This window comes from Pogona vitticeps, chromosome 1 (genome assembly GCF_051106095.1).
Source record: "Pogona vitticeps strain Pit_001003342236 chromosome 1, PviZW2.1, whole genome shotgun sequence".
NCBI classification, from domain to species: domain Eukaryota; kingdom Metazoa; phylum Chordata; class Lepidosauria; order Squamata; family Agamidae; genus Pogona; species Pogona vitticeps.
The window spans coordinates 235,741,963-235,755,055 of NC_135783.1; the positions used below are offsets into that span (position 1 = coordinate 235,741,963).

General features: G+C 40.3%; 1 protein-coding gene across 4 annotated transcripts in view; it reads right to left on the reverse strand.

Moving 5' to 3' along the window:
- Positions 1-8,376, reverse strand: part of MRAS (muscle RAS oncogene homolog) — a 63,545-nt gene extending 55,169 nt beyond the window's left edge. Inside the window, exon 1 of one of the 4 annotated variants that reach the window (XM_072985246.2) lies at positions 8,204-8,376. The gene's annotated coding sequence lies outside the window, so the exon portion shown is untranslated. Of the gene's footprint in view, positions 1-6,792; positions 6,867-8,082 lie in introns of those variants that run through there. The other 3 variants (XM_072985245.2, XM_078378711.1, XM_078378691.1) reach the window with 3 other exon arrangements.
- Between the last annotated feature and the right edge of the window lie 4,717 nt (positions 8,377-13,093).

Sequence of the window (13,093 nt, forward strand, 5' to 3'; positions counted from 1 at the left end):
TCTTATTTCTCCATTTGTGCTTTCTATCCCACCTGAAGCTCCTAAGAATGATTATTTACACTACATAGAATACTATGAAGGTCCAAATAAACATGCAGCACTCCTTGCTCTATAGTATTCTACTCTCCCCTGTTGCCAGCGTTTTTTGCTAGGAAATGCACGAGGCATAAAGCCAGCTATGAGAATGATTCATCAGCTCCATGGTCCTTGCTTATATCACAATGAATACTGCCAATTAAAAATCCAAATCTGTGTATGGTGGGGCATGCATCCAGCTCCTTAGGCAGATGGAACCCATCAGATTTGAGGTTTAAATGTCTCTGTGTTTCTTTGGCTGCTCCACCCATTGAGAGAGAGAGAGAGAGAGAGAGAGAGAGAGAGAGAGAAAGAAAGAAAGAAAGAAAGAAAGAAAGAAAGAAAGAAAGAAAGAAAGAAAGAAAGAAAGAAGACTGTCATCCACAGTCCCCCCCGTCCAATGAAAATGAGCATACCAGAGGTCAGAATTTTTATCCAGTCGCTCACTTTGGGGAAATTCCATCCAACTTGAAATGCACAAACACAAACTCTTTTTTAAAAGTGAAAGGAGCCTCATTTATGCAATGTTCATTTCCCTTCTAAAGTCTTGAGTAAGGGAAATCAACCCACAAGCCTCCTAGTAAACAGAAGCTAAGTTTCACATCCTTGAAGGGTGGGATGGTAATGCTTAGGGCATGGGTGGGCAAAAGATAGCTAGGTTTCAATTAGAAGGTCTTTGAACCATTTGCAATAAACCACCAGCAAAGATATCTCTGCTGTCAATGGACTAACAGTAGCAGCTACTAGATCACCTTCTTCTGAAGCACAGAGAAAGCAGGGTGGTGGTGGATTAAAAAATGGATTTATGCATGAAGACTGAGAGCTCAGGTTTCGCAATGAAAACAAATTCCTGAGATGAACATTTTGAGGCGATGTTTGTCCCCATATGTCATTATGCAAAAGCCTGAATGCAGCTGGTATATTCTTAGGGGGCACAACACAAAGGAGCTAAATTAATTACACAAACTTATATGTTAAGTTTGCATGGTATTGCTGCTGAATGGCATGTTGGTTCACAATAAGACCTTACTCATCCATGATATAAGCATGTGTTGGGCAATGGGGACCTACTGAGATAGCGTTCATTCATTCATTCATCTTGTACACTCTATGGGTGGTTCACAATAAATCACACACAATGAACAATACAAAATACCATACAACAAATGCCATACAATAGATAAAATCCTATCACTAGCTAAAGCCTATCTTTAAATAGAATTAAACAGATTAAAACAGATTTGAACATCTCAGGTAGTCAAAGCACTAATAAAAGGTGGATCTAAATAATGAATCCTGCTACACTTTGGCTTACCTGAGCAATTTGGTCGTCAACATGGTGTTGCAGAACCTCAGTTTCTACACTGAAGCTATAACTGGATTGGTTCAACATGGCATGCCCCTCCCTCCGAGGTCACAGCCCCCATGGCTACTCCTCTGCCCCCTTTCCAAGGAATTTCAATCGAGGAGCACACAGTGTAGAGGTCTGTTGATGATGGGGGACTCTCAGTGAACATTCATTTCCTTGTTTCCATTTCCCCTCCTTCCATATAAAACTTCGAAATAATTATACACTCACAAGTAGACGTCTAGAGGGGCGGGGTAAAAATCGAATAAATAAATAAATAAATAAATAAATAAATAAATAAATAAATAAATAAATAAATAAATAAATAAATAAAAAAGTCAACTTATGCCAATTTATGGTGATCCTTGCCAGGGCTTCCTAAGTATAAAATACTCAGAAGTGGTTTGCCATTACCACCTTCCTGGGTTGCTCTGGGAATGTACAGCTTGCCCATGACTACAAAGGCTGGCTTTTCCCCTGGGTGGCACAATGGGGAACTGAGCTCCCATTACTCCATTGAGCTGTCCAGCCAGCTGTATAAAATTTACTTTTAACACAGTACACATGGGATTGGCAGTAAAGCAAACATAATAAATTCCTATCTTCACTTTATAAACTGTATTATCTCAGACTCCAAGATTATAGCATGAGTAACAGGAAGATTAACAAGGGCCCTTAAATCAGAGTGAGTGAATTTCCTTCAATTCCTCTCAGTTATTATGCTTATAATAATGCAGCTCCGCCAACATCAGTCAAGCTGTGCCAAAGATTAAACACAAACCCGTTTGTCTATATATGGCAAATTGGCACTTGACAACTTTGTGTATTATCATAACTTCAAAAATACAATACATCAGAGTAGAAGGCAAATGAGTAATATCTAAAGAATTTGGAATTGAGAAGACCCTCAAATCCTGGCATTTTATAAGCTCCTACACATATCAGACAGATTTTAAGATTTAATATGTAAGAATAGTTGGCAGACTAGTCGTGGAACAGAGTATTCCACAGGCCAATTCTTTTGAAATGCCTTTTCTCCATAAATCAGTATGTATGCAAGAGCCATGAGAAAGAGAGAAGAGGGAGGAAGGGAAGGAGAGGGCAAGAAGATTAGGTATGAAAAAGGAGCGTTCTCCTGTTCTAACAAAATCCACTGGGCTTTTGAATCCTCCTCTATTAGTGTGATGTTCATTTTTTCTCCATGCAAGAAGAGCCCCTGAATTTCATATCCCTATTTTTCAATAGCAGAGCCATGAACTGAATGTAGAAGGTTAAATCACTGGCATACGTCTGAAGGACCTCAAGTATAAAGGTTAGAAAAGACTTCTTCCCAAAGTCTTGGAAACAGGGCAATACTCACATTGAATACTAAAATTCTGACTGAATATACAAAAGTTTCCTGGTCTAAATCCAATGTTAGTCCCACCTCGTCAATGGCTAGAACCCAAGCAAATATTTATGCCTGTTTAAGCGCCTTGACATAACATGGAGTGGCAAACAGCTACTAATTAAGAAGTCCCTGACTGGATTCCTAGCAGTGTACAGTTGCACAACTCGACATGTGAGTAGGAATTTGATATATATAGTTTACTTTTTGGACCAACAGCATCCTCTTAAAGCTGAATTGCATTGACCTGTTAATTTGCAGCTACTATCACGCCAAGTTACATCAATGCACTTACATGGGACTTTAGTTGAAACTAAGAAGTCCTATTCATTTCACAGGGTCTACTTCAGGTAGGGCTGATTGTGGGTCTACATGCAGCCTTATTTGATTTGGATATTTTGTATCAAAAGTAATGCTAATGTTTTTCTTTTTCTTTTAAAATTATTATTATTTCAAAAACACATACACACACATTTACATGTAGCACAGGTTCCATGTGCATGAACCTCTAATAGTTTGGTAAAGTCTTTTGTGTATGCATCCATATAAGCTGCTTCTGGTTAACAGGTTATCTCATTTCCAAGCATCATTGAAAAGCATAAGAAGGCAATTGTGACTGCTGTTAGATATTGTTGGACTATAAATCTCATCAGCCCTAGTCAACAAGATGATGATGATAATAATGAAGATGATGATGATAATGATTAACACAACCAATGATGAAAGATACTTGGTGTTGCAGTAAAAAAATCTGCAGAGTGACAGCAACCCATCCCTGTCTTAACCCATACTAAAGGCTGTGGCAATGAGAAGCATGTCAGCATCAGAAGGTCAACTGCAGTCAAGCTGGGCTTACTCAAAAATAAGGACCAAGACCATACAGCCGACATACAACCAATGTCTATAAACTAAGCATTCACACAGCAATAATAATAATAATAATAATAATAATAATAATAATAATAATAATAATAATAATAATAATAATAATAAGAATAAGAATAAGAATAAGAATAATAAGAATAATAATAAGAATAATAATAAGAATAATAAGAATAAGAATAAGAATAAGAATAAGAATAAGAATAAGAATAAGAATAAGAATAAGAATAAGAATAAGAATAAGAATAATAATAATAATAATAATAATAATAATAATAATAATAATAATAATAATAATAATAATAATAATAATAATTTATTTATTTGATTGATTGATTGATTGATTGATTGATTGATTGATTGATTGATTGATTGATTGATTGATTGATTGATTGATTGAATTATATACTGCCCATCTGGCAGCCAGGGCCACTCTCTGCAGTTTACGACCCCTCCATTTCCTCATCATTAATCCTTCTCAGTCGTAGCCATTCTTGATCCCCAATGGATTTTTTGTAGCCATTAAAATTTTGTGTATTGATCTGATATGAATGTAGTGGGAAGATTCAGTTTCAGGGTCAGGACTTTACATGCTGTTTGTACACATCTTATATGTATAGTTTAATTTCTGGATCAGCAGCCAAACTGAAACCTCATATTAACCTCAAAATAAGCAGAACAGAGTTTATAACAATATAAAAATATACTTTACTCATTTTTAAGCAAGTAAAATATTTTTGTAATATGTTCCCACAAGTAGTCCTTTACACTAGCAACAAAATCTGCAATACTAGATTCTGAAAACGAGAACTGTAATGGAAAACTGGTTATTTAATTCACAGCCAAATGGATGAAGTAGGTCTTGCAACACCTTCAGAAAGCTATTGTCACTCTTTATCATTTTGAGCATGATTCATGGAAAGGGAGAATACAAATATTTATATTAAGCTCTTCTTGGATTCTGGGAAGTTTCACAATTTGTGGGTAACTGGTGAGAAGCAAAGGCAGGGTGATCCTTTTTTTTTTTTTGTCTGAATCTGTTGCAAAAAATTTGAAAGGGGATCAACTTCCAGCTTGGTGCCCTTTCATTCTGGTGTGAGAAGATGGGACTGGTAACCCCACACATATGGAAGGCACCAGGTCGACAAAGGTTGGAAGAGCCCTGTGAGTCTCCTATTCCTTTGGCCTCTACGTGTAAGTTCAACTTGTTTTATTTTTAATTGTCTAAGTGGTTTTGTGGACACCATAATGCTAAATCTTAAAAGAGCTACGTGCCTCCTTTCTGAATAAATTACCTATTTCCAATATACAGTCGTGCCTCGACTTACGAACATCCCGACATACAACCATTTCGAGTTGCAACCAGCTCCGGCCGCAAAATTTTGCTTCGACTTGCGGCCGGAGCTTCCAGTTACAAGCAAAAAAAGGCAGGGGCAAAAGGTGGGAAATTCAAATTGCTAACTGTTGGTAGCATTTTTGCTTTGCTTTTTTTTCCCATTCCCGATGGGTCTTGCACAGTTTGTTTGCTTTCTGCTTTGCTTTCCCCCCATTTCCGATGGGTCTTGCATGGTTTATTTGCTTTTCTTTATTGGATATCTTTCTAGGGAGAGAAGCATCAAGAGTAAAATATTATTGTTTTAAATGGAGGAAGGCAGGAAAAAAACCCAGATGTATAAATATAAGATGAGTGACCCCTGGTTTGGCATTACTAAAAGTGAAAAGAATCTAGAGGTTCTATTAGACCACAACCTAAACATGAGTCAACAGTGTGATGTGGCAGCAAGAAAAGAAAATGCCATATTTAGTTGCATTAATAGAAGTATAGTGTCCACATCAAGGGAGTGGTGGTAACACTTTATCCTGTTTTGGTCAGAACCTCACCTGAATACTTGTTCAGTTCTGGGCATCACATTTTGGTTTCGACAAGATGGAAGTGCCTACAGTAAGATGACCAGGATAGCAAAAGGTCTGGAAACCAAGCTTTATGAAGGGAGCTGTTATGCTTAGCCTGGAGAAGTGAAGACAGAGCGGCAATATGAAAGCAACCTTCAAATATTTGAAGAGCGGTCACATCAAGATAGAACAAGTTTGTTTTCTATAGCTTAAGAGGGTAAAACCTGAAGAAATTGCTTCTCATTACAAGAAATGAGATTTTGCCTGAACATTATGGAGAAGCTCTTCACAATAAGAGTTGTTTAACAGCAGAATAGATTGTGTCAGGGCTGTTTTTCAACAAATGTGAATGGTAGTGAGCACAAGAAGGTATCCTTTAGAGTGTAGAGCATCTTGACTGCTCCCATTGGTGTTTTCAACATTCACATATATGGCAAAATGTCCGTTTCCAGAGGACTGCCACTCCATTACTTTGGAATGCTCTTGCTGGTAAGCCTGTTCCACTCATGTTCAGTCTTATAACAAAGTCATTGTTTAGTCTTTTGAAAGGTCTTTTTCGAGGATCAATATTTCAGCCCCTGAAGCCCGGATTCCTTCCAAATAAAGGGGGGGGGGGAGGAGATGGGGGGCCAACCATTCCCTTTCAAGATAAGCAAGGTTGGTCTTTTCAATTTATTTGATATGATTTAAATCTGGGGGTGTTTAAGATTGCTTGTTTTTGCATAAAGAGTAAATTGGTTTTACTTTTATATATATATGCCTTGTGTAATGCTGATTTGCTTTGCTGCACAATAACACAGTTGCACTCTTATGCACTGATAATGAAAAATTCACTACAAGATGATTGCCCTTCATTGATTTCATATTATGAACTTTCAGAGGGACAGCCATATCAGTCGAGTCATCACAGCAAACAAAAAAGAGAGTCATGTGGCAATTTAGACTGATTTATTGAAACATACACTTCTGAAGATGAGGATGCACTTAGAAGCTTATCAATCATGGACCTAGTTAAATAGCATGGCACTTGACAGGGACCAGTACCAACTGCTTCATGAAACTCAAAGAAAGATGTAGGCAATTGTGAAACAGTCCCTTTTCTTTTGTCAGTTCCATTACTTCTGACTATTAATGGCTTGTGGACAGAAAGGAGGAGAGGCACCCCACACATCTACCCCCCCCCCCCCCAAAATTTCAGCACTCCTACCTTAATAAGGAAACACGGATACATCTGACTGCTGACTTTCTTCCTTTCACTGTGCAGAATCTACAGTACCAGACTGGACAAAATTGATTCCACACATCAGTCATAATCCAGTGGATTAGATTTATATTGGCCATGCGAATTAGCTTTTGAGAAATCAGTTGCATATTCCCGCCACCTCAACCATTTGTCACATACTGAAATTCTTCTCATAAATTTGCCATCTTCTGGTTTACTTTTCATGCCTGATTCTTTGTGTGCTTTTCAGGACACCACAGTAGTTGTGGACTGTGTGAAGATGTGTTTCATAAAACTTTGCACTCATTAACTCCAATAGACTCTCTTCATCTCTGACCCATTGTTTTTAGCTTTTGATTATGCAACTTTCAGACCAACCCCACGGAAGCAAAGATTTCCACCCTTAAGACAACAATCTTTCCAGGACACCCAGGGAGATGATGCCTTTGCAGATTTTGAAAAAGCCATTTCTTACGAGGACTCTGCAAAGCACCTTCTGCAAAAGAAGTCCAAGCATAAAGCTCTGCTATGTACAGTGTCCTGCAAGCCACCAGGGCTGAAATACACTTATTTGTGAGCAAGGGACATTTAGCACAGCAGGACTTAAATCTGAACAAATAGAGAAAGGATTGTGCTGCAGAATAATGAGAAAGTTCTTCAAATGACACACTACAGTACCTCTCTTTAATAGAACTGAATTGTAATGTTGGCTAGGTCAGTAAGAAGAGAAACTGACATTTCTTCAACTGCTTTCAGGAAGGTGAACAGCAAAGCTAAGAAGAGCCCTGAGGCATCCTTGCGTAGAGTCTTTTACAGGGAATAACTTTCCAGGTGTTGCAGGGCAGAAGGCTGGCTCTCCAGGTAAGGATGCCTGAGTTTTCCCAAATATTGTTTGTTAATGCTCACAATTCGGATGATCCCAGGGTTTCCCCCTCCCTCTCTCCCATTCATTTCCCCCAGTCATGTGTACAACAAATCTCCCAAACTCTTCCCGATGGATCAGGATCGCAGCCGGGAAAGCTTGTGTCATTAACAAACAAACAAAAATGTGTCAGCCTCCGAAGTGCCACAAGGCTCTTTGCTGGTTTGGGGTTTCTTCCCCCACCCCACAACATAATTATAATTGTTGTTGTTGTTGTTGTTAACAACAACAACAAAAAATTTATTATTATTATTATTATTATTATTATTATTATTATTATTATTATTATTATTATTATTATTATTATTATTATTATTATTATTATTATTATGAGCAACAAGTACACAGTGTACCATCAACCGCACTGGACGGATCCCAGCATCGAGCACAAACTTTGGGCACGATTCAAAGCCATCCTTCCTCAGAAACCGCTCAGCTTTCCGAACGAGGTACAGTATAGTAAAAGTCACTCACCCCCCTCCAAATCACCCGGCTCGGCCGAGCTTCCGTGCCCGTTGGAGGACGAGCCCCTCCGGATCGGCGGCTCCAGTTGGCGCTTCTTTCTCTTGAAAAGTACATCCAACCCCTCGGAGAAGCAGCCCGGGAAAGGCTGGTCATTGACGCCCCGCCGTCCCCCGTCCCCCCCCCCCAGGCATCCCTCCTCCTCCTCCTCCTCCCCCCCCCGCTCGCTGAGGGCCAATCAGCCGAGCTCTGCCCTCTTAAAGCGGCAGGAGCCCTTCGGGGAGGGGCAGAGGCGCCCCCAAGCAGCCTTTCCATCCCCCCCTCCCTTCCCCAGGGCTGGTATGAACAGAATGGATCCAAACTGGAGATCGGGAAGGGGGAAGATCCAGTTTTTTCGGAGGACGCGTCTTTTCCGCCCAGCGCCTGCTCTCGTCGCCCTGGGTTCTGATGAGAACAACTCGGGAAGCCTGGCCAGCCCCGCTTGTGCCCCGGCATTCACACGACCGCGGATCGGTCTTCTTCCAGAAAAGGGCCCGCTCCTTTTCCCCCAGGACATGGATTATTATTTTTAATTTTAAGGTGCATTCGTTGGCGGCTACCCGAACAGGGCGTCGGGCTCCTTGTTTCCTTAGTCGCCGCGGGCTGCTGCTGGCTCCAGGCGCTGGTCCAGCCGCGACGGCCGAAGGGCAGGCAGGGCTTGGCTGGGCTTCTCGGAACCGAAAGGAGGCCGGAGGCGTTGCAGGGTCTGTGCTGGGGCTGACTGGCTGTGTAGTAGATCCCTCTCAGGGCATTGTGTCGGTGCCGGAGGCCGGCATCGATGCTCCCAAACCATGTTCGAGGCTTGCAAATCCAGACCGCCCTTGGCTCTGCTGAGCCTCTGGTTCGCGATTTCTCCAGGACTTCTTCCAAACTCTGGGCTCAGAGGGACTTGTGTGAGGCCGCCGGCGGGTTTTTGCTGCCTGAAATAAAGCAGCCAAGGGCGCACCCTCCATCCACCCCGCTCCACCTCGTGGAGGTCCATAATACTGTATTTAGCTAACCAAATAATTTTAACACTCTGGCCTAGACAAACCCCAAAAGTACCTCGGCCTCCCCCACCCCCATCCCTGGCAGTTCAATTAAATAACCACGAAGTAAATGATCAACCATTTTTTTGCCCTTTTCACGATATTCAGAATCTGCCTGGGGCAGCCACGTCATTTTGCCTGATTGCTAGACTGGCCCTGGCTTCAAGGATTTTGTGTTATAAAAGAACTACATCCCTTAAATGCTGGGGGCTTTTGAAAACTTTAAGCATTAAGTATCCACAGAAATCTAGGAAGGAACGGACGTAAGAGGCAAATACCCCGTGTTTCCTTTCCTCCTTGGTTAGCATATTAGGTCATTATGTCTCCAGATGACCAAACATCTTACCCTCATTCTTAGAAGCTAGTACTCTTATCTATCTAATCTAATCTAATCTAATCTAATCTAATCTATCTATCTATCTATCTATCTATCTATCTATCTATCTATCTATCTATCTATCTATCTATCTATCTATCTATCTATCTATCTATCTATCTATCTATCTCTGTCTCTCTGTCCCTCTGTCTCTCTCTGTGTCTGTCTGTCTGATAAGATTACAGTAACAAAAACTTATTCAATAAAAGGACCATACAGTAAACTTTTATGTATTTGTCACCTTGGATCCTTTAAGGTAGCATGTAAATGTTCTAAGCAAGCAAGCAAAGAAACAGACAAATATATTACAGAGTGTGGTGAGGGAAACAAGGGCTCATTGCCTCCCCATATGTTCAGTTAGGCCTTGGTGGAGATGAACTGGATCTGCCCATTGTACTACTTTGGTGAATGGTTTGTGAGTAGGAGAAACTAGACGGGGATTTCAGTCATGTTTCTGCCTGGTGTATAGATGGGAAGGCCTGTGGGTGGGGGAACAGAAAGCTATTTTTTTTTCCCTAGAAAAATTGAAAAAACAATTGGAGTGTGGAATATTTTCTTTTACAACGATAAATACCATGTCTGTGACATGGTATTCAAACTATATAACATGAAGACCTTAATGAAAGACTTCTGAAACTTTATGTATTTAAACACTCCCTAGAGATGTAAAATTTCTGAAAATTTCATTTGGGGAATGTGATTCTTTTTGGATTTTTTTTTAAAATTGACATCTCTAGCCTGGTGCACATATATGAAATGTACTACTAGATGTTTCCACATCTCAGTGATAATACCCATGAAAATTCCTGAGGAAGTGGTGGTGGTCTGTCCTGCAAATCCCCTAGCAACACTAAAAAGAAACATGGGTTCTTCTGCAGGCCTTTTGAAACACTTAGGTGTCATTCATTGAATGTTGCAGGGCAGCAGTGGACATAGTTTATATTGGATCTAACCAGGGCAAGGATTGTGCTACAAAGAGATTTCTCCTGCCTTTGTGTTTGGGTTTCCAAGACCCTTTTGGAGCACCAAGGCAAGAAAGGCGGTTTTGCTGGTAATTTTGGAAGTGACAGGTGAGAAGGTGAAGCCCAAAGTGTAATTATAAAGAAGACTCACAATGAAGGTCAATGAACCATAATGGGGTAAAGAGCATTCCCACTCACCCCCCCCCCGAATGAAGGCTGATGTAACTTTACTATACTGTATTTGTAACTCTTTGTTTTCTCATGATTCAAAGGTATACTTCAGCTACTTTTATAGCATCATTGCTGAGTTATGTCCCAAAATACAGTACTGTTAAGAAGTCTGGTCAGAGACCCACTATGATGGATAAAGTAACTAAAACAGTTATAGTTACAGTAAAAAAAGAACAAATGTTATTCTTTAACAACTGTGATGTAACTCAGTTGAAATAAAATAATCACAGGTAAGTTGTAATTTGCAACAAATTACTCAAACATTTGGGTTTTGCACCTTTGTTTGAAGCTTAATTTATCCTCTACATTGTGTTCCTTCCTAGGCAGACTGAGAGGAACACGTGTAATGAGCAACATCATGGTTATTTCAGGGAAACTTCTCCAAAACCAGAAAAAAACAAGCATGCACTAACATTTCATGTGCTTGTACAGTTTGAGTAGGTATGTTGCTAGACAACCAGATGTGGCATGACCACTTTGACCATAGCATAAGACATATAATTGGAAATGTAAACTGAGAAATTATAACCAAGATAAAAGCCAACATTTATTTTGGTTTGAAAGCCATCTGGAAGAAAGAGAAGACACCTAGTGGCATTTGTGTGGAACTGCAAGTACCTCAAAAGAAAATTTTGGTGTGAAAAATGAAATGGAGTATGTATATGTCAAAAACAATGTAGTGAGTATAGTATTTGCTTCTCATCTGTGGTCATTTTGTGAGTATCCTTCTTTGATGTACAATAAAGCAGGTCCTGAGCAGGAACAGAAGAGTTGGGAGATGCTACAGAAATAAACTGAATTCCTACAAGCGGTTCTAATCTGATCTAGCTAGAGGGCATGTCTTTTAAGGAGGCACATCCTGTATACTACAGTAGGAAGCATGTAACCCTTAACGGAGATTAGGCCACCAGAGGCAGAGCTCCTTGGTATGAAAATAGGGGCAGTCCATGTACACAACGTTATTTGCCTGCTTTCAGCTGTGAAATCATGGAAGATACAGATCACTCTCCTTTCTGTAGTTAATGGCAGGATTACTATTCCCTGCCTGCTGTTCCTCCTCTGTTGGCTCTATAAGGAGAGGCACTTGGCATGTCATCCTCTTTTCGCTGCCTTCATGATGGGTGGTGTTGGGGTGTCTGTTGTATTGTCCTGTAGCTCTCCATCTCTTGCGGCTCCCTCACCTTAGCAAGATTGGTTTAGATACTGAATCAGACAATGTTGGATTCAGCATGAAGGAAGTGTGATACGGGAGATGCTGCCACTGCAGTGTGGCAGATGACGATGCTTATCTTCCCTCCTCAGGCACTGGCACAGCTTGAGGCATTTGGAGGATGAAAAAATGACTGGGAACTTATATTCCGTCACCAGAAATTTCTGGCATATACAGTACACAATAAAGCCATTCTAAGCTGATTTGCTACCTGATTTGGTGCATCCTAGCCAAGGAGATCCATATTTATTTGAACACATGAGGCCACACGCCCTTCCCTCTGGCACTAAAAAGGACAACCACATTAAATTGTTAAGAATTGGGTGCCCTTTAATGACACACACGGTTGCTAAGGTGGCGCCACTGAAGTTTCATTTAGAAAAAAATGGCAACTAAGACATAGCGTAAAGGTGTACAAAAGATGTGTATGTGTGAAAGTAGACAGGGAGAACTTTTCTTGTTCTTTTCTAATGCCAGAACTTTTAGTCAGACAAAGAAGCTGGCTATAAGAATTTTAGGATAGATAGAAATACTTACATCATGTAGTTAATCTTTGAAATCCACAGATGCAGTGATGGCTGTTAACTTGGATATTTTTAAAAGAATGTTGGCTTAGATGGGCTTTCAGTTTTATCCAGCTCTTCTTATATTCGTCTGAAGTGGCTGTTCCCCATACCCAGTGGTAGGACACTGCAGTACCAAATATTGGGCACTCATGTGGACTGCTTGTATGCTACAAGATAATGTCAGAAAGTAGTGTATGATCCAATTCCTTTTCACCTCAGCCTCACCAGATGACTTTCAGCTTCTTTTCAGGCAAGTATGCAGTGGGTTGGCTAAACAAGAAAAATGTGACTAAGCCATCTCCCAAGAGGTTCTTAATAGCAACAATACATTTGATTTGCCACAATCTTCTGCTGTTAAGCTCTGAAACTCCCATTTAGATTGGCACATACTTTGTGTTGTCGAAGGAATCGTATTAGTCTGTGATGGGAGAAGCAAGACAAAGGAGATGTGGAAATTAATGATCCAGAGAGAGAAGAAGAGATCTCTAAT